This window comes from Cylas formicarius, unplaced genomic scaffold (genome assembly GCF_029955315.1).
Source record: "Cylas formicarius isolate icCylForm1 unplaced genomic scaffold, icCylForm1.1 PGA_scaffold_3__17_contigs__length_32017465, whole genome shotgun sequence".
In the NCBI taxonomy this organism is placed as follows: Eukaryota; Metazoa; Arthropoda; class Insecta; order Coleoptera; family Brentidae; genus Cylas; species Cylas formicarius.
The window spans coordinates 10,295,801-10,316,347 of record NW_026844326.1 but is presented as its reverse complement, the minus strand read 5'-3'; the positions used below and the strand labels follow the sequence as shown (position 1 = coordinate 10,316,347).

Here is a 20,547-nt window from a genome sequence, read left to right as displayed (position 1 = left end):
TTTCACAGGCTACTGTAACACTATTTAAAAAAATCTTGTTTCCTGTGCCGAACAAGCTCCATTCAACAACGACCAATCCAGGAAGAATATGATACTAAAATCTTACTGCACGTTCTTACAGAAGCTTAGGTTTTATGTCTAAATATAGAGCAGATTTATCTTAAAGTTTATTTAAAATACTGTGCTGTGCGCTTGTCCGTTTAGTGGTGAAGTATGCAAGCCAAGTATTGTCTTCTTTTTATAGAGTGCACATTGAGAACATTGAAAGTGTGCAGAAATTTTTTTTACGAGTTGCTGGGTTTAGATTGAGAATTCATAAAGTAAATAGACATGTTAATTACAATACCGTCCAGTGTTGTTACGTATTTAAATACATATATTTAAAGATATATTTGAAGTATATGGTCCGTATTTAAATACGAATTGAAATACTGTTTTTGTAGTTTAAATGTAGTTTAAAATTATATGTACCTGAACTTTTAAATATTTGAAGCTAAACTTGTACCTATTACTCTGTCATTAATACATGGTATTATAATATTAATATTACTGTATTAATACATTGTTGGCAACAATACGAACACAAGGACCCCGGTCACACAGGACTAAATTAATGGTCCTATAGTGATGTGCATTTAAATCCTTTTAAATAAATTGCAGATAGAATTGTAGTTACAGTTAAATAAAGCTTCAAAATTTTTATTTGAAATATATTTAATTACTCTGTAGTATTTTTCAAATTTGTCAGTTTCAGTCAAGCTCTGAAGAAGCCAGCAAGGTCGACTCAGCAAAAACCGACGCAGGAAAAATCCAGAAGTTTTGTAAAAAGTATTACTTTGCTGTAGTACTTTTGTTAAATTGTTTTTTGCTCTGATGCTGTCCCAAGTAGTTTTAATATAGCTCTTTAGAAACTGGGACTCTCGGATGTGTTTCGCTTATAAATTAATCACAGGTGAAATTGACTGTAGCTCTCTATTATCAAAAATAAATTTGAAAATATTCTTTGGCACCAGATCTTTACTTGCCGCTTAGAGGTGCAATCTATGGTTTCCACGGTCCACTTGTATGTATATACGAGGGTCACTTGCACAGTTTCAGACCTAACCATAATACAAGACATTTGTTTTTCTCTTTTTTTATTTTTCTACATAGTCGCCTTGCTGCTCTATACACTTCCCCCAGCGATGCTCCTATCTTTCTAGCCCGTCCAAATAGTACTCAGCATTTTTCTTCGCAAAACAATTGTTCACCACTCATTTGACGAAAATCTTTGTCCACCGAGCCCATTTTTTAGATGACGAAACAAGAAATTATTAAACTTTAGTAATATTATCGTGGGTAGTTACAGTTTTTGGACGTTCAGAACGTTCATCATCTCCTAAGCTCTTACGGGCACGTTTAAAGTCAGCTGTGGCAAATGGCGATACACAGTCCCCACACAGAGTCCATTGCCTTTCGAAAACAATTATTTTATAAGAATCATTTTTTCCATTTTCACGGAAATACTAACATTGACTCACTCAAACCACTCTCAACTAAAAACCTTGCGTCTAAAATGCCTGAAACTTTGGTAAGTTACTATCAAGCGGCGTACAACTACGATCACTAGCTTTTAGTAACAAGTTTAATCTTGAGGTTAGTTGACTTTTTTACTTTTTCACTCCTTGAGTTTTGTAAAATGATGTAACCGTTGGACAAATAAATAAATATATTCGCAGTAGATGGCAGGCAGACGATTAGGGAGACTGGGACATGGGATCGTTTCGAACTTTTTTCCTTTCGTTCTTTTCTTGCTTTCTGATTATTTTTGTATAATAATAATAACGATTAGGGGGAATTTACCACAGCTCTCAGTATAAAAATTCATTCACTAAACGAAATAGTATGTTGAATATTAAATATTTTTAAATTAAGTATCTGAATTCTGAAATCTCAAAAATATTTGGTTCTGCAGTTAGGATTGGTTAAACTTTGAAATTTTTTATATTTTTGAAAAACTGACGGAAAATGGGATTCTGTTTTCATCATCACACGGGAATACGTGGGAAATTAATTTCTGCCATTTTTTGGATAAACATTTAAAACAAGGAGTTTGGCATTTGAAATGAAATTTTTTCAATGTTCAATTTCAATATACGAGGTGTGTTCAATATGTAAGGTGACTTTGAAGTTTTATCAAAAAGTATTTATTTATTTACCAAAATTAAAGTTGTCCCCTTCAAGGTGCACTGGTGCCAACGTTTTTTCCAATATTCGAAGCACTCCTGGTGTAGCCTTGATTTCTTACAGCGATTTTTTTTATCTCCTCAATCGTTCCAAACCTCCTCCCTTTTATGAGTTTCTTGAGTTTCGGGAACAGGAAAAGGGGGCATATCAGGTAAATATGGTGGATGAGGCATGATTGTGGTTTTGTTCTTGGCCAAAAAGTTAGACACTAGCAACGATGAGTGATCAGGTGCATTATCGTGATGCAAAATCCATGAATTGTTTACCTACAATTCCGGACATTTTCTCCTAATTGATTCTCGCGAACGGCGTATAACTTCAAGGTAATACTCTTTATTGACCGTACGGCCTTGTGATAAGAACTCTTGATGTACTACGCCACGATAATCAAAGAAAATGGTGAACGTACGTGAAATACAAGAAATTGTGAACATATGTTAGGGTTATATTCCAACATAACAAAACATATACCGAAGAGCGAATGGGCATAGCCCGCCCAATTACAAAAGTCACCTTACTTTTTGAAAACACCTCGTATTAATATTCTTAATATCGTTGCCTCAGATATGCCTAAAATCGAAGTTTTATTAATTAACTTAAAAGACAACATTTTATAATGACAAAATGGTGGATGCAATTGAATTAAAAACTTTTCATGAGTGCAATTTTAAGTACATTATAGTATTGGATTGAGGTGACTTTTACTTGATAAGAATCCATTTAACACAAATTAAATTAGAACAAAAAATGTTCAGATTTTCATAGTTTTTATTGTTTTATATCAGCTGTTTCGGCAACAAAATTCAAAGGGTGCGAAATATCTCCGAAAACATACGATTGCTCCCAAACCCGTGCGGTAAAATCGCGGAAATGTCCGAAGTGGCTCGGATCCGTGGTAAACGAAACTGATGTCGTCAAGTTACGCTTCCCGCACGCTAGATCGGTGTATAATTAGGTATTTTAAAGACGGGAGTAGAAAAAATATAATTTAGGAGTGCAGCAACACGCGATCACAATAAAATCGATATCAGATACAAAAAAATATTTGTAATTCCTTTCATAGAAAAAAATGAATTTTTTATGAAAAGTGCTGCTTGTTGCGAAAATTTAAACGTGTCCCTTATAAAATAAAGTTGTTCACAAATAAATACAAAGATTTTAACTAAATTAGTAAGTTGTTTCTGGGTGAACGGTAAGTATATAGAGCAGTTTTAAAAACTCGAAATTTCATTTAAATATTTATATTTTAGGTTTGTTTATGAAATAATCCGACTTATCTGTTTGTGTTTTCGATTATAAATTTTAATCACAACACATTTTGTAATAATACTATGCAATAAATAATGGTACTTCTTCTATTGACGCATTTTATTTCATGGTTTTTAAATTAATACCACATGATTTGAAGCTTTTCCAACAAGCTGCATTATTTGTAAAGAACAGGTTTTCGTTACAAATTGAATAATAAAAGTATTTTTCTACTCCCGTCTGTAAAATACCTAATTACCACGTCAGTTTCTTTTCCCATGGATCCGAGCCACTTTGTCAGTTCTGACGATCATGTCAGTATTCGTTCATTTGCAAAAATGTACCCTAAAACTAATACACAGAAAAATGTTCTGCAATATATCAGACAATTTAAATTCTACGCGCTATAAGCTACAATTAAAATCTAGTGCACTAGTGGGTACGTAAAGTGACATTTGCACTTTGTTTCCCACAGACATTTTTCATACCGTTCGCATGAACTTTAGTGGTTTTTCCAGTTTTTATATTAATATGTTGCCAAGACCAATCATACCATTTTCATGTCTCATCAGTACCGACAAAACAAAATTGAAGGTTAGGACCTGCTTTTCCTTGCTTATAAGGTCTTAAAAATTTAATCCTCTTAAAAGCTCTATCCCTAGATGATTTTTCTTCCAACTACAGTCTTTTTTTTTAAATAAGCTACTTAATGATCAATTGTAAATTGTTAAAAAAAAATTGAAAAATTGTAATAAATGAACAACATAACATCTCTCTCTGTCTAACGTACACCGTTAAAACGAGACAACAATAGCAGAACCGATCGGAACGATAAACGAATAGGTTTAATGGCTACTAGTAAATATTTTGTTTGAATGGTACGAAATTTGGTAATCCGTTAATCTGTTATTATTTTTAATTTGTTAAATTGTGAGTTTTTCGTGACGGTCGCAGAAAAAGTATAGTACGGAACACGCTTGGTAAACTCTTTATCTCACTCGTTTATTAAGCACCAGCTCCGCTAGTGTCAAATAAACTCATGAGTCAAATGCCGTTTACCGCACTTGTTGCATAATATACTATTCCCCGTTGTGAACATTCCTGGATATCACACAATCAATCAATTATGCGATGTAATTTGCAGCATTGCCTTATTACAATTGGACACCCCTCAACATAGTTCCATTCGACCATAACTGAGATTGACATTGGGAAGCAACTCAAACTTAAATTACGGCGGGAATGTTGTCAAATGGCAAACATGACCCCCAGAAATACGTGATAAATAATTTAGGTCTTCGCTAGGACCGGGATCGATAACAAAATAAGTCGCAAAAATAAGGAGACGAAGGTGGAGTTAATAGAAAATGCTTTTAGTTTAAGCGTGCTTTTTCGTGGAAACTATTTACCCAGCCTTAAGTTCTGTCTCTGTCAACAGACCGACCGAAAATCATCCTACCTGAAGCTATCCACGGAAAATACGGATTCAAGACGTTGTCTGGGCTTTTCGATGCGGATTTGTAGAGACGATGAAGGTCAATTTTCTCTACCCGTATGTGACTTCTGTTTGATTCAAGGTGTCGAAGTGCTTTTTTCCTACATATTATGTTACGAGGACGCACACGTGGGAGAATACAAATTTTATTTTCGCATGAATGCGAAATGCCACGGGACGTGACTTTCAAGAAGGAAATGTACAATGGATACGAACTTTCGCCTTAGGCGCCTAGCTTTTTTCACCGAGGTTTCAGTTTCATATGGAATTACATCAACCGTCATAAAAGCTGAAATAGGTCCAACCTTGCAGGAAATTCAAGAATGATAAAATTAAATGAGTAAACGAATCAATCAAATACCTAGCGGTCGCTTCTTGAATTAAAACTAAAATTTTGATCTTGATGCCCTAAATTTCAGGGCCTGAAATTTTAAAGAATTAAAAAGTGTCAACTACGATATTCCTACGCCTGTGTTATTTTAATATGGAGGAACTGGAATTCCAATACTCGACGCAGTTCATTTCAGTTAGATCAGAAGCAGAAATCGTGATGATAACGATTTTATAAGCCTCTTTTTAAACAAAACTATAAAAATAATTAGGCAAGAAGTTGGTTAACATATTAACATAGGCAATGCATTTAAAATCGGCACAGAGTCAATTCAGCCCAAAAGATATTTGTATATTGTAAGTTACCTATACCAAGATTAGAATAACATGTTTTGAAATTGTAAAATATGCTGAATAGTATTAGTGTTTAATGAGATATTAATGACTGAAATTAGCAACTCAAAATGCCTTATAATACCCCAAAATATGAAATTTGCGTTTTGTTTTATGTTGGATTTTTTACCATTAACATGGAATTCAAGAAATTCACACAAGAGCAATTGCTTTCAAGTGCGCAAATTGTGATAGATACTGCTTCCTATCATTCTTGTAAATGTAATGTAATGGATTCAGAGACTTCAAGGAAAAAAGCCGCAATTCAAGACGAGTCCCGAAAAAACATTTGCTGTGACGATTCCTAATTGACAGCAGAGACTATATATGACAAATATAAAATTGAAGAAATAGCTGCCAAATACGTGTTAGATGATTTACCATTACCACCATATTACTGTGAGCTTAACCTTATCGAGATGGTATGGAATTACGTACAATTTTGAACATGTCGAATAAATGAGGAATACTACTGAACAAAATTGGACGAATTAAGTTCAATTTGTTATAGAAAAAACCGAAAAGGAAATGTGATCCGCTGATAATATCCAAGACCACTTGGATGAATTTATTGTTACTGTAAATTCTGGCGACAATTCTGAGAGCGACATTGATATTTCCAATATCGATCTCCTGATTTCAAATGTATTTGAATTTTTGGGGTTATTTTCGACAAATCTTGAAATATCGAGCATTTTATCTAATATCTGGTGGAACTCAATATAGCAAAAGAGTTTATTTGTTGCATGATTAACAACATATTACTTAGCTACTATTTATAACAAAAAAATAACAATATTACATACTTAAGTATTATCAAAAAACGTTTTACTACAATATCGTCTTTAGTATTATAAATTTATTTCACAAAAGATCATATGCACGAAAACGTTTCTGTAGGTGTGCGATACACCTTCTAAGAATTTCTGGTTGCCCACTTAGGGCCCACTTCTTCTCGTATTCTCTTTTGTTCTTCTAGATTCTCTCAATATTAGGAATCCTCATAAAAAGGTTTCAATGAGAGTAAAATCTAGACTGTTAGAAGACCAGAATTTTTCCACATTTTTTCCTATCCTAATTTTATTTTGTAAAATGATGCCCGTCCTGTGGCCATACTATATTTGGAATCACAGCAAGAGGTAACTCTTCGGTATAATCTTCTACTCTAAATCGATCTCCTGTCATACTTCCTTGGAAAAAACACTATTCCAGCAGTCCAAAAGAAATAATTCCGCACCAAACTCCTATAGATTGGCGACCAGACGTTTTAATTGGCAAAATATCGTGGGGATTTTCGCTTGACCAGAAATATGTGTTTTTTTAAATTAAACAGTGAGGCCGTATTAGATGAGGACTCGTCTGTAAACAGTATGTTGTGAATAAAATTAAGTGATTCTTGAATTTGTTCTAACATAATGCTGTAAATCTCAAGATATCTTCATCTGTAATGTATATACAGGGTGCTTCAAAAAAATGTATACACACTTTAAACTATTGTAGTTTTCCCGCTCTACAAGGCTAATGTTATATTTCTTCGCCAGGTGCCAGCATAATCGTCCCGCTATGTTATATTATCAGTTGGAATTTGTAATATCAACATGGCGAACGCACGTTTGAGTTTTGAAGAACGTAAGCAGGTTATTAAGTGGTACTGGAAGTTTGAGAATGTAAATGAAGTTCAAAGACAGTGGAAAAGGGAGTATGATACAGAACCACATTCAAGATTAACAATTACACACATACGAGACAAATTCGAAGCTCATGGAACAGTGTGTGATGTGCATAAAGGTCATTCAGGTCGGCCTCGAAAAGCTACAAGTGATGAGTCATCAACGGCAGTCTTGGAACTGTTTCAACGCTCTCCTAACAAATCTTCAAGGCAAGGGGCACGTGAAAGTGATGTAAGTGCTAGCAGCGTGCTACGCATTCTGAAGAGAGGCAAGTATCGTGTTTACATTCCAAGGCTGGTGCAACAGCTAAATGACGACGATCCAGATCGAAGGTTGCAATTTTGTGAATGGATTCAGGAGATGGTGATACGTGAACCGGGATTTATGGGTAGTACCATTTGGTCGGATGAAGCCCAATTCAAACTTAATCGAACTGTCAATAGGCACAATTGTGTTTACTGGGGTGAAGAAAAACCTCACATTACAATTGAAAAAGCTGTAAATTTGCCTGGAGTAAATGTGTGGTGCGGTTTGTCTTCAAGGGGACTCATTGGACCTTTTCGATTTGAAGGCACTGTAACTGGTATTAATTACCTAACAATGCTTGCTGATTGCATATTTCCTGCCATTCGTGCATTATACGGTAATGATGACTTTTATTTTCAACAAGATGGTGCTCCGCCGCACTATCACAGGGACGTACGAGCTTACCTGGATCAAAATTTGTCGGGCCGGTGGATAGGACGCAGGGGGCCAATCGAGTTTCCAGCACGCTCTCCAGACCTTACACCACTGGATTTCTTCTTGTGGGGCACAGTAAAAGATGAGGTGTACAAACGTAAACCATGTAACCTAGACATTCTTTGGAATGAGATTCAAGCAGTGTGTAGAGAAATCTCATTGGACGTTTTGATACGATGTACAGAATCAGTGGTGACTCGTACTCAGAATTGTATTGATGCTGCAGGTCACCAATTTGAACAGTATTAACATTTGTTATTTATGTTTCATTTACATTGGACTTTCAGCTATCTATTTTCCTGAAATTTAACTTTGTAGAACGGTAAATAAATTTTCTATGGAAGTTCAAAGTGTGTATACATTTTTTTGAAGCACCCTGTATATAATTTTTTTTTCACGTATTGATTCACGGATGGAAAAATGTGATGACACTATATTCCGGGATATCATCCGTTCGCTTGTTGAACTCCGACTGGAATCCTGCAGACGTTTCGCCAAAATCTCGCTTGTTGAGTGTTCGAAGTGTTTTCGGAGCGCGAGCATTGAAGATGCCAACTGAGATTTTGGCGAAACGTCTGCAGGATTCCAGTCGGAGTTCAACAAGCGAACGGATGATATCCCGGAATATAGTGTCATCATATATATATATATATATATATATATATATATATATATATATATATATATATATATATATATATATATATATATATATATATATATATATATATATATATATATATATATATATATATATATATATATATATATATATATATATATATATATATATATATATATATGTATATATATATGTATATATATATATATATATATATATATATATATATATATATATATATATATATATATATATATATATATATATATATATATATATATGTATATATATATGTATATATATATATATATATATATATATATATATATATATATATATATATATATATATATATATATATATATATATATATATATATATATATATATATATATATTTACTTGAAATCACTCTGTGAGGACATGATCTGTTTTACTTAAGCCTGATTTTGATTCCATGCCAACAGCTACCATGGCTAATTTGATTTTTGAAACAATAAGTTATTGACTTGCTTAAATCCAATACTAGATTTAAAAATTTCAAAATCTGTCAAAAATAACCATAACAACCCAAATATACACACATGTAAATACAGGGTATTCAATTAAAAAAATATATCGATCTGTCAAAATTTGACATATAAAATTTTTATGTGACATGGGCTATAGATGCATCTTTCTTAATATAGAATATAGAAATGTAATACGGGTTTAGTGGTAGATTAGCTAGGGTCTTGCATGGATGACATTTAATTTTGTTCATGGGATATTGAAACAGCAAAGGTGAGTTAATAAAAATCAATGATACAGGGTGTTACAAAAATAGATTGATATTTTAGAAAGCGATTCCTTGTTACAATGTTTTTATACAACAGTTTTCAAGAAAACTTTAAATGCCGTGTATACGAATTTTTTAATTAATATTTAAACAAATGTTCACACGATTCTGTTGTCTGTTTGTCAATGTTATTTTGTGTATTGAGAAGGTGTAACATTTGTTGTAATGTATCTTGTGTTATGGACGCTACTGGACTTCATAATTTCATAAGTAGATCTAAATTAGCCTCATAATATATCAAATAACATTGAAATTGAAAAGAATACAGTGAATACTTGTTTAAATATTAATAAAAAATGAATAAAATCATATTTCTTAACAAGGACTAGCCCTCTGTAAAATCTATCTATTTTTCGGACACCCTGTATAAGGTAGAAAAAAATTGCTCATAATCACAATGTTTAACCAAGGATTGTATCGTTGTATGTAAGAGATCTCGTCTCGAATATTATGAAAATATTCTGGATTAAACTCCGAACCACTCAGATAAAGAACGTCACAGTGGAAAACAAATTTGTTTGGCTGAACTCCAGACTTTTAGGCAAATAACACGACCCGGAACAAATTAAGCCGAAAAGTATTAATTGATTTTTTTACCATTCCCTTCCGTTTTAATCTTCTGGCGTGTGGGTTGAGAATAAAGGAATGTTAAATTTTGCGGGGGAGTTTTCCGATCAAGCGTTTTGAAAGTATTGTCTTCGGAATTCGCTTTTTACAATCTTTTCCGCTTTCTGTACAAACTTAAGAGTTTGCTTAGGTTATTCGGCACTATGGCACCATGCTGGCTTTCGTTCTGAAGTTTTTTTTAGTGTTTTATTTTTCATTGTTTTATAGTTTATAATTTTTAATGTGCGCTTGGGTGTTAACTAGATTTTTTTTGGCTTCAATAATTTTAACCAATTTGGGCGTCATTAATTAGTACCTATTCTAAAAATTCAGAACCAAGTTATGTACGAAATGTAGAATGAGTTGACAGCATGCTTCTAGAATAATGGTGTATGAGAGATGTGTTCAGGAAAATGGTGGTCACGTATAGCAGAATTTAGAATAGTTAAATAATTTCTTACTTTGTCATTTTGAGTGTTTTTATTCTACTTTAATTTGTAAATCATTATTGTTGCAGTCAGTCACGGCACGCTTTGTAAATATATAAAAATTTCCTATTTTTGCCGATTTGTGAAAAACGAGTGTACTAAAATATAAAGTGTGTAATTGTAATCGGAATAAGATAGTCTATTAAACACATATATAACATACAGGGTCTTTCATTTAGAGAAATATGTTGTGGGCTTATATGTCAGAAAACTGATAGTGTTTTATTTTATGCGTCACTTGGAAAATAAACTTGGCTACAAACCCTACATTTCTTTGTTTACCTTGATATCTCTAAAAACAGAGAAGTTACAGCTAATTAAATTTTTAGCAAGATAAATTGAACGCACGGTACAGCGTCGCGATAAAAAAAAAATGTGACTTCATAGAGATTTTGCTTTAGTTTTCTGTTAAGAAAAGGTCTAGGATAGAACAGCTTTAGAGAGATTTTTAGAGAAAGTCTCTCTGCGTAAAGAAAGTAAGAAATTTTTCATTATCTCGACATTTTTCGATATCTAAATTTTTTGCTATTAACAATTTTTCTGTAAAAGATCCACTGATTTCTAAGTATCCAACATATTTCCCATTAAAGCCTTAATCTCTTTCACAGTTCTCTAAAAAAATCTATTTTTGGATAACGAAACTCTTGAAACCACTTCTCATGGAAATATTTGCTATTTAAATTGGCAGCACTTTTATGTTTTGAGCCATGGAAATTGGAGCTAGATAATATACAAAAAATCTTTGTTTAAAAATTTTGCTCTAAGAACCAATTTTTGCAATATGTATATATGGCTATATTATTAATGAAATAATGTTCATACCTTTCCATTGATTTATAATCTTGTTGCTGGTTTTTTTATATGCTCGAGATTTCTTCATCTGCATATCTGTTTTATTTTTCCTTAGGTTTTTCGTCATTTTTCTTCTCCGACTGACTATTCTGATGATACTTCGGAGAAGCACATTTTTGAGTGGGTTTTTATTAAGATTCCATTTTAAATTTTAACAATCGTCCTTTTTTTGCTATTAAAGTCATCTGATATAAGAACAGCCAGGAAATTAATGACCATATCTACCATCAATCACGCTTTTTTCACTATCTGGGGAAGCTTATCGTTTTTCTTAAAATCTGCTGTTCTTATTTCCGATGCAAAAAATATTCAACCATTTTCAAGGAGCTTAAGGATATTGCGGATAAGTCCGACTGATTTGTTTCGTCTTAATTAACGTAACGGAAATTGATTGGCACTCGCGGAATGCGAAACATCAACAATTTTCTGTTATTTATTTCGTGTATATTGACATCGTCCTAAATCCGAACCGTGCCCCATGCAGTCAGCTCACAATGATTAATTGAACGGAGTTATTTAGCTCAACATTTTTGCGTTTGGCATACAAAACCCGACATGGCTTTATCATTTCACTTTTCAAAAGCACGTACGATACTTTGTAGATTTGAAATGAATTGACTCAAATTGTTTGCAGAAGTTTGTATAATAATTATAATATTATTATTATTTTACTTATCACTGTTTTTTATTTCTATTGATAATAATATTATTAATATTATTATTAATAGATCGACTTTCTATTGAAATAAAAAAATGAACACTTTATAGAATTATAAACCCCAGTATGTAAGAAAATAATTAATTCTAAGGTATGTTAGCTTTAGGCCCCTTTCACACTCACCGTTAAAGCCGCACCCCCCTAGGTTACAATACAATTAAACTGATTCTTTTAAATGAACTCCGACCCGTCAAATTTGCCAGTTCTGCAGCAACCGTTGTTGATCTCGACGATTTGTCAATTTCAATATTGCCTTATACGAACGTGTCCACACAAGTCAAGATTTGTCGGTGTCGAATACTGAGAATGTTATTGCCCAGCTGGCAACTTTATATCAATCTAATCAACAACAGTTACCGTGCAGTATCGTAGAAAGCAATTTATTTGAAGACAATTCACAATTCTTCCTTCGACTATAATCGATACTATAATATATAATGATTTTAATCTTTGATTTTCATCTATGTTAATTTGTTACTGAGATACTTTTAGTAGTCTAAGACATTTAAGAAAAATTAAAAATGTTAACTATTTATGAATTTGTAACTGTGATAAGTCATTTAGTGTTTCCACTAAAAAGTATAAAGTAAAAATGTATTGTTTTCTTTGGTTACTTTTTCAAAAAGGGTGCATAAACTGCCTTCTAAATAGCTGCCAGTTAACAGGGATGTATTAGAAATCGTCTTTGGGGTTTTCTCGTTTGATATTTGTTTGTTAGGTACAAGAACCTAAAAATATATCGTCTGTTGGCAATGTACATCTTTCATTTACGGCGTATCTACTACGGTGTGGGTGAAAGCGGCCTTAGAGAACGGTCCAGTCAAAATATATATCAAAGTAAAAAATTGAGTAGATGGCAGTTATTAAAGAACAACTTATACCATAAAGTTTCACACTCCGAAAGTTTGCAGGAGAGGAGGAGAAAAAATTTCTACGATAAGGCCCTTGAGAAATGATTTGTTTTTCAAATAAGCGGACTTTTAGACTTTAAATTTTGAAAGGTCTTCGGATAAAAACTGTTCAGGGTGTGAATTACGGTGAAACTATAGGCGTTCTATATTCAGCAATGTAGATCTTTATTCCTGGTATTAAAAAAAGTAAGGATTATTGTTAAACTTAAATTTATTTTTAAGATTCGATACATGTATTTTGCATCATTTGTATTATGTACTGTTTTGATATGTTAAGGTAGAGCATAAAGAAAGTCGCCATAATTAAAACAAAAAAGGACAAAAGACCCACACTATTTCCTTTTAGTTTAAAATGTAATATATGCCCATTAGAGTAAATGTTCCTTAAAAATATATATGACTTTTGCAACAGATTTTTAGTACAGCTCATAGTACAGAAGAACACCAAGGATTTTGCCATAATAAATTGTACCTTTTGATAAGAAATATTAAAATTACAACTATTTTTTAGTTGTAGATTTATTTGCTTGTCTTTTTAAATTGGTTAGAATTTTGATTTAGAGTCCTAATAATTTCCAGGTCTCGATTAATAGACTGAATACACTGACAAATTATGTGTAAGTGATAATAATATTCCATGTACTTTGCAAATTTTTTCAAATTTAAGCCAAGCGAACCAGATAAATTTTCTATTTTTCTTAAAGCAACAAAGTAATAAAATGTAAATTTGCAATGACTGGTATCATTAGGCAGGGTTCAGATAAATTTCTTGTATTAGTTTTAAGACCTACATGCATTTAGTGAATGGAAGTAATACGACAGCGACATTACTACAGGTAACCAATATAGCATTATTTATAGATTATAGATTCTTATAATTATAGACAATAGATCATAAAAACTGTTATATACCGAAAAACAATATTAAAATGTTATAAAAATAAATAAAAATATTATATAATTTATTATTTAAAAAACTTGATACATACATAATTTTCTTCTTCCATTTGGCAGTCTTTTCATACTCATTTATTACAGTATCTTTTCTTTCAGTACTTTGACTGCCAAATTAGTCTAATAGTCGTATTCAAACACATTTCAACTATTTTTGCAACTACTAAGTTCTAATAATAATTTTACTACAGGTTTACTAATCCGTTTCTCAGCATATAGGTTCTAGTTTGAAACACTAGATCTCAGGATGATAAGAGTCTAATTATAATCATACCTACCGGCATTATTCGCAAACTATCGCAGAAATAATACTTAATTATCACAGAAATAATACTTAATTATCACAGAAATAATACTTAATTATTATGATCAAATCCATAATGCTTGAGTTTACTCAAAAGATGGGGATGATATATTGTTTCAACACTTCAGTAGTTCAGTTCCAGACCACTGCCATAAGCTTTCATTGCTATTATTAAAGTCTAAATTAAGTTATGTTTGTTATGAACACCATTATTGCGTTTCTGGTGGTGTATTATTAATATGAAATTAGGAATATATCTGAGCATAAACATTTTTGTCTACAAGTTTTAAGACTGTTTATAAAATCGAAATGAAGCGAATGTTATTGGATGTTTCAAGTTATTGTTGGACCAGAATTATAGCGCTTTTACAACCGACCCTGTCATTAACTTGGCCTACTGTTTATTACACAAAAACCGCAGCCCCTTATAGAAAACCCTTACCCGTAACCATTCCAGGACCGTCCTAGGAATTTATTTACACTAACAAGCGAGATATAATTATGTTTTCAGTTCTTTACGCCGAGCAATTATTGAAACATGTACAAAAAAATATTAGTACAAAGTAACAATTCATTACGTTCTATGTCATTTGTTTTTATTGCTGCTCCTACTTCCTCTTCTGATTTTCTTATAAAATTGGAAACATCAAAACATTTGTCTGGCATCCGAAAACAAATAGATCGGTTTTTGTGTTTGCCGAGGTTGTTCGTCTTCTAAATTGTCATGAGTTTCTATTACCATATCCACTTCGTTTACAAATTCTGCGTTGTTTTCCATGTCTTCTTCCAACGGGGGAACATCTGTTCCATTCCAGGGTCTTCACATTTTAAGGTGTTAACAAACAGCAACGTTCAAAAAATGTTCAATTGTAAGATTCTAATAAATATTTATCCGTATTCTTGTGACGTACCTTAATCTACCGCGAATATAATCTATAGTCTTAAAAAAGACAGTTGTTATTTACAAATCGAAGAACTATGTGGAAGACATAAAAATACTATATGAAGAATGTTGTTAATCGACAGGCACAGAAGACAAAAATGATTATTTTTAAACTTACCTGTAAGACAAATAGAGTACTGGTTATTACCCTTACCCTTTGAACCATCCAGTGAAAACAGCCTCGCAGAGTTAAAGCTCGAGAATCAGGTATGGTCTGTTCATAGATATAAAAAGTGACAAATTGCTTTTGAATGGGATTATCCGGTGGTCATTAGCATAGAATGCAACAAGATTATTACTTAAAGTTTCGGAATTTAAATTCAGGTAAAATTGTGGTCCGTAATAGAAAATAATTTTATACCTACCTGCGTTTAATATTCTTTGGTTTGGTATACTACTTAGTGTAAGTTTAATAGTAATCATCAATTTCTCGATTGTAGATGAAAGTGATCGAGATATAATACGGCGTAAAATTAACCAGTTATACGAGGAAGAAAGCGTGCCTACGTTAGATATCTTAATTAGGAGGTTTGAAAAAGATGAAACAGGTGTTAAATGTGGCAGAACTACCTTACGGTTTTAATGGAATCTTTTAGAATTCGGAAATGGCGACTGGAATATCTAGAAAAAAAAGGATTTACAGAGAACAACAAAGCCCAATTATTTACTTGGATGAAACCTGGTTCAACATTATGATACCCCGGAAAAGGGTTGCGTTGACTCAACTGATAAGTGTAAAAAAAGTGCGCCATCAAAAAGAGGTGAAAGAATAACTATTTTGCATGCTGGCTCTAAAAATGGTTGGATTCCAAATGGACTTTCTCTGTCTGCGAAAAATATTAAAGATTCTTCTCTGGATTACCATGAACACACCACCGAAAGTTGGTTTAAAAACAAACTAGTTCCAAACATTCCTCCTAATAGCGTCATTGTAATAGACAATGCATGTTATCACAGTAGTCAGTTGACTAAAACCCCTCGTGTGACACAAAAGCAACAATCCAAAATAACATGTATAATAACGACATTTATTTTCACGAAGATTATACCAAAAAGCAATTAATTGAGGTTGTACAAAGCTTGAACCTACAAAAGGAATATGTCTGTGATAATTATTCAAAAAATCTAGGGCATACAGTTTTAAGGTTTCCACCTTACCACTGTATATTTAATCCCATTGAACATGTTTGACACCAACTGAAATCTGCCATTCGTCGTAACAATGTTTTTCCCCGTGTTAACTCCAATGTCCTCAAACTTATAGAAACCGAAGTTTTTAACATCCCTCCACAAAGTTGGGCAAATTCTGTTAAACATATAGAAAAAGCACAACAATCGTATATCCATTTTGCAAATAATATTTAGAACAGGCGATGATAGCGATGGTGATATATTATGATTATGATATATTATGTGAATAATTTTAAGTAATTTAAGTAGGTAATAAAAATAATTTATAATTTTATTTTGGATTTACAAATAAATACATACATAAATAAATAAATATTGTTTAGTATCATTCCTAACAAAACCATGAACAGACTTTACATAAAAACGTAGTTACTAGAAGGATCACATTCAAATACCTCCGTAAGTATTATATACGAACATATTGCAATTTAGATTTAGATTTAGACGCTTTTCTATTTATTCGAAAATACCCCTCAATAATGCAGAATAAATATCTGTTGGGATGGGTTTTACCTCGGTCCAAGCGAAGGACTGGAATCAAGGTACTGTAAAATACTCAAAACGTCAAAGCAATAAATGCACTATAATTTTGGTCGTACAATACCTTGTGGTCGGCAAAAGTACAAGTTTTCCTACTGCAATTTTCATTGTTGTCATTCTGGCAAGTAATTCTGCTCTAAACTATTGACGATACGTAAGGGCCAATAAAAATAACATCAACGATTCGAGGATTAATCTTAATTCTATAAAGAGATCTCATGACTAAAACAAAAGAACTTTAACTAATAATCTATTTCATAAAATCGGCATTAGTTGCACGTGTAGCCCATTAAGTGTAGGATTTAATTGCGACTCGTGGTGTTTCGTTCGCTTCAACTGCGCTTTAACAAATTCTCATCAATCTTGTAAAGATAGAAACCATGAGTTGAGAATACAATTCCCACCGCGTCTCAGTGGGAAGCTACGTCCGCCTGGAGGGCCTGTACCAATATTGAACTTCATTAAAAACCAATATTACTTTCGAAACAAGCGGTTTGAGTAATAATTACGTGAGTTAGTCTCGTTACACCATTGACGAAAAAGAATGCAATATTAGAGCATGGGTTGGTAATTTCTTTGTTTGGCGAACGCATTCAAGTTTAATTTAAAATTAAATTGGTTCGTGGTATGTTGTCGGTAATCCACTCAGGATTCGACAATTCGGATAATCTGATTTTGTTTTTAAATTTTCTCCTATGCGCCAAATAAATACTATACAATACTATTCTGTTGGATTGTTTTCCTTTAATTTCAAAAATTCAAAAAAATCTAGATGAAAAGAAGTGAATTTGTCGTATTTTGATTTTCAATTTCGATTTGAGAGGTTAGGTTTTGATTGCCGATCTTGATGTGAACTGATTCCTATTGTTCTATTTTACTTCGGTGGTAAAAACAGTTTAACAGTTGGAATACATTCAACACAAACAACACCAACAATTTTAATATAAATTAACAAAACGTCGTATGCATAACTGACATAGCTGAATCATGCTTGACTACGATATTACTTGCTGTTGCAGTAATAAGCAAATTTCGAAACATAATTGTGAAAGTTTTCAATCAGTGAAGTACTCTATGGTACCCTCAACTCATTAGCGAGTCCCTTATTGTCGAAGCATACTGAAAACACTCCCATTTCTAACCAAAACTAGCGGTAGCATATGATAAAAACACGACATTGGGCTTTCGATTGCGAAATTAACAACGAACGTTATTTTCATTACATCGGAATTGATACTATTAAGTTGGTTGTTATTTTATTATTAATAATCGTAGAAACAAAGGGGTCATGGATGATTTTGAAAATAACACAATTATTTGAAATCAATTATATATTTTTAATTTTTACCTAAGTTTAATATTGATTTCCACGAAATTCCTACATTATTTTTTTCTGCTGGAGCTTTATTATTATAAATTTATGCTTTATACTACCCTAAAATATATAATAACTTAAGTAACTGGACTCAACTAATTCAATCCAAAATAAAATAAACTATGATTAAAAACGACGCACAATAATTTTCTCGATTTTCAATTATAAATTTACGACTCTTTCTTAAAACTATTTATTGTATTTAACGTTCTTATTTTGAAAGGCAACATATTATGGTACGTAGGTCCCGTCTTCTTCTTCTTCTTCTTCTTCTACTATTAACAAGGAAAATTTCCTGATCCTGTGATCCAGTTGTTTGAGAGAAATTTAATTTTTATTGGATATGGAGACAAAACTCAACAAGTCTGTAATTGTCACTATGGGTAAAATTGATAGTAAATTTATGGAAAATAATATAGAAATATAGAAACTGCAATTTCGGGACCATGCTAATAGCTTTAAGCACCTTTCTAAAACAAGTCTAAATTTCAAATCATCTAAATTTAGTGGTTTTCCCTTATACACTTTTGATTTTAAATAACGTCAGAGGAAAAATCTAGTGGAGATCTTGCAGGCCACTCTAATAATCCCCTTCTATAAAAAATTCATGGACTTGTTGAGCAAAAACGGGCGAAGCAGCTATTGTAACCAAAGCTGTCTATCTGGTATATCAGGCTGATTTGAGTTTGGGAAAGAGTGAGTGGGAATTAAGTAATTTTGAAGAAATTGTAAATATCGGGATTTTGATAAGAAATAAATAAGGTTCAATAATTTTGTGATTCAAAATCCCTGCCCCAACATTTATTTGTACTCAAATACCTACAATTTTGTTTATTTGCTGTTCCATTCATAACTACGTAGGATCTAACGATGAAAAAGTAGTACATTTCCGTCGTAGTTTCACCAAACTAAAATCTGATGATTCTTTTCTTCTTTTAATATACGCAAAACTGTTCGTTGACTAACACCGCACAGAAGATGCCCGATAAGAATTATCATCATCTTCTAATAAAATGTATCTTGTGTTCTCATCGGCTTGTTGTTTCTATAAATTTTCTCTCGCTGTGTAACTTGTAATGGGTCTCTCTAGATATTTTGCGTTAAATAAATTACAAAATTCTTCTTAGTTCCATATATAATGAAAAAAAAATATCAACTCGCTGGGTTTCATTTAGATGCGCCATATTCACCTTCTATACTGACTGTAACAATTTAAGAATTTTACTGGTACTATAAGTTACTTACCTGATCATTTCAACATCAAATTTCGTACCCTGTATGTTTTCTATTTACTGAAAAAAATGCTCAACAAAAAGCTATGATAGCCATGCGCGAGCGTTTTTCTTGAAATTAAATACTGCATTAATAAAAAATTGGTCCATGAAATATTTATATAAATTATCTTACCTTTTTTGTTAAGATGTTAATATACTCACACAACTATTTGACAGCTTTGGATGGTTTTGGTTCTCGCTCCATCCCAGCTATTAGTGGTCAACAATGTTAGTCCCTTAATGTATATATAGAAAATGATCGGTCCTAGTACTGTGCCTTACGGTATCCCAAAGTGTATAATTTCTGATTCGCTTATTGTATCTAGTATTCATATCCAATAGTTGAAATGTCTTTGCTAAGTCGATAAATACTGGAATAACATTTTCAAACATTTTTTCGATGTTGCTTATCCAACAGATACTTATTATTTGATTGTTAATGTGTTTAAGTGATGCGAGCTTATAAAACATTTTAATATATTCTTCTGGCATCAATGCTAGTGTCACTGCTGACCTTAAACTGCAAATATGTTTCACAAATTCATTGTCCCTCATCGAATGGTCATTTGAAATAATAACAGTAATTTAATTCGTGCAGGTGTGTTCCCTAAAATGACTACTTGTCTAATTTATATTCTTCAGATAAAGATAAATATAGTTATATAAAATAAAGAAATTCTCTCCTATTTTAATAGAAATTTCATTTTCGCTACTTTGGTTCCTCAAAAAAATCAAAATTGGGACCGAAACACCAAAACAGAATTAACGCGTGGAAATCACTTTTTCATTAATACAAACAAACCCAAAAAAACATTCTTTTATATAGTTT

At 32.2% G+C, this 20,547-nt stretch overlaps 1 protein-coding gene across 3 annotated transcripts in view; it reads right to left on the bottom strand.

The window, feature by feature from the left end:
- The window catches only part of LOC132699286 (neuropeptide CCHamide-1 receptor), a 225,623-nt gene that overhangs the window by 36,728 nt on the left and 168,348 nt on the right, over positions 1–20,547 (bottom strand). The gene's annotated exons all lie outside the window — the stretch shown is intronic.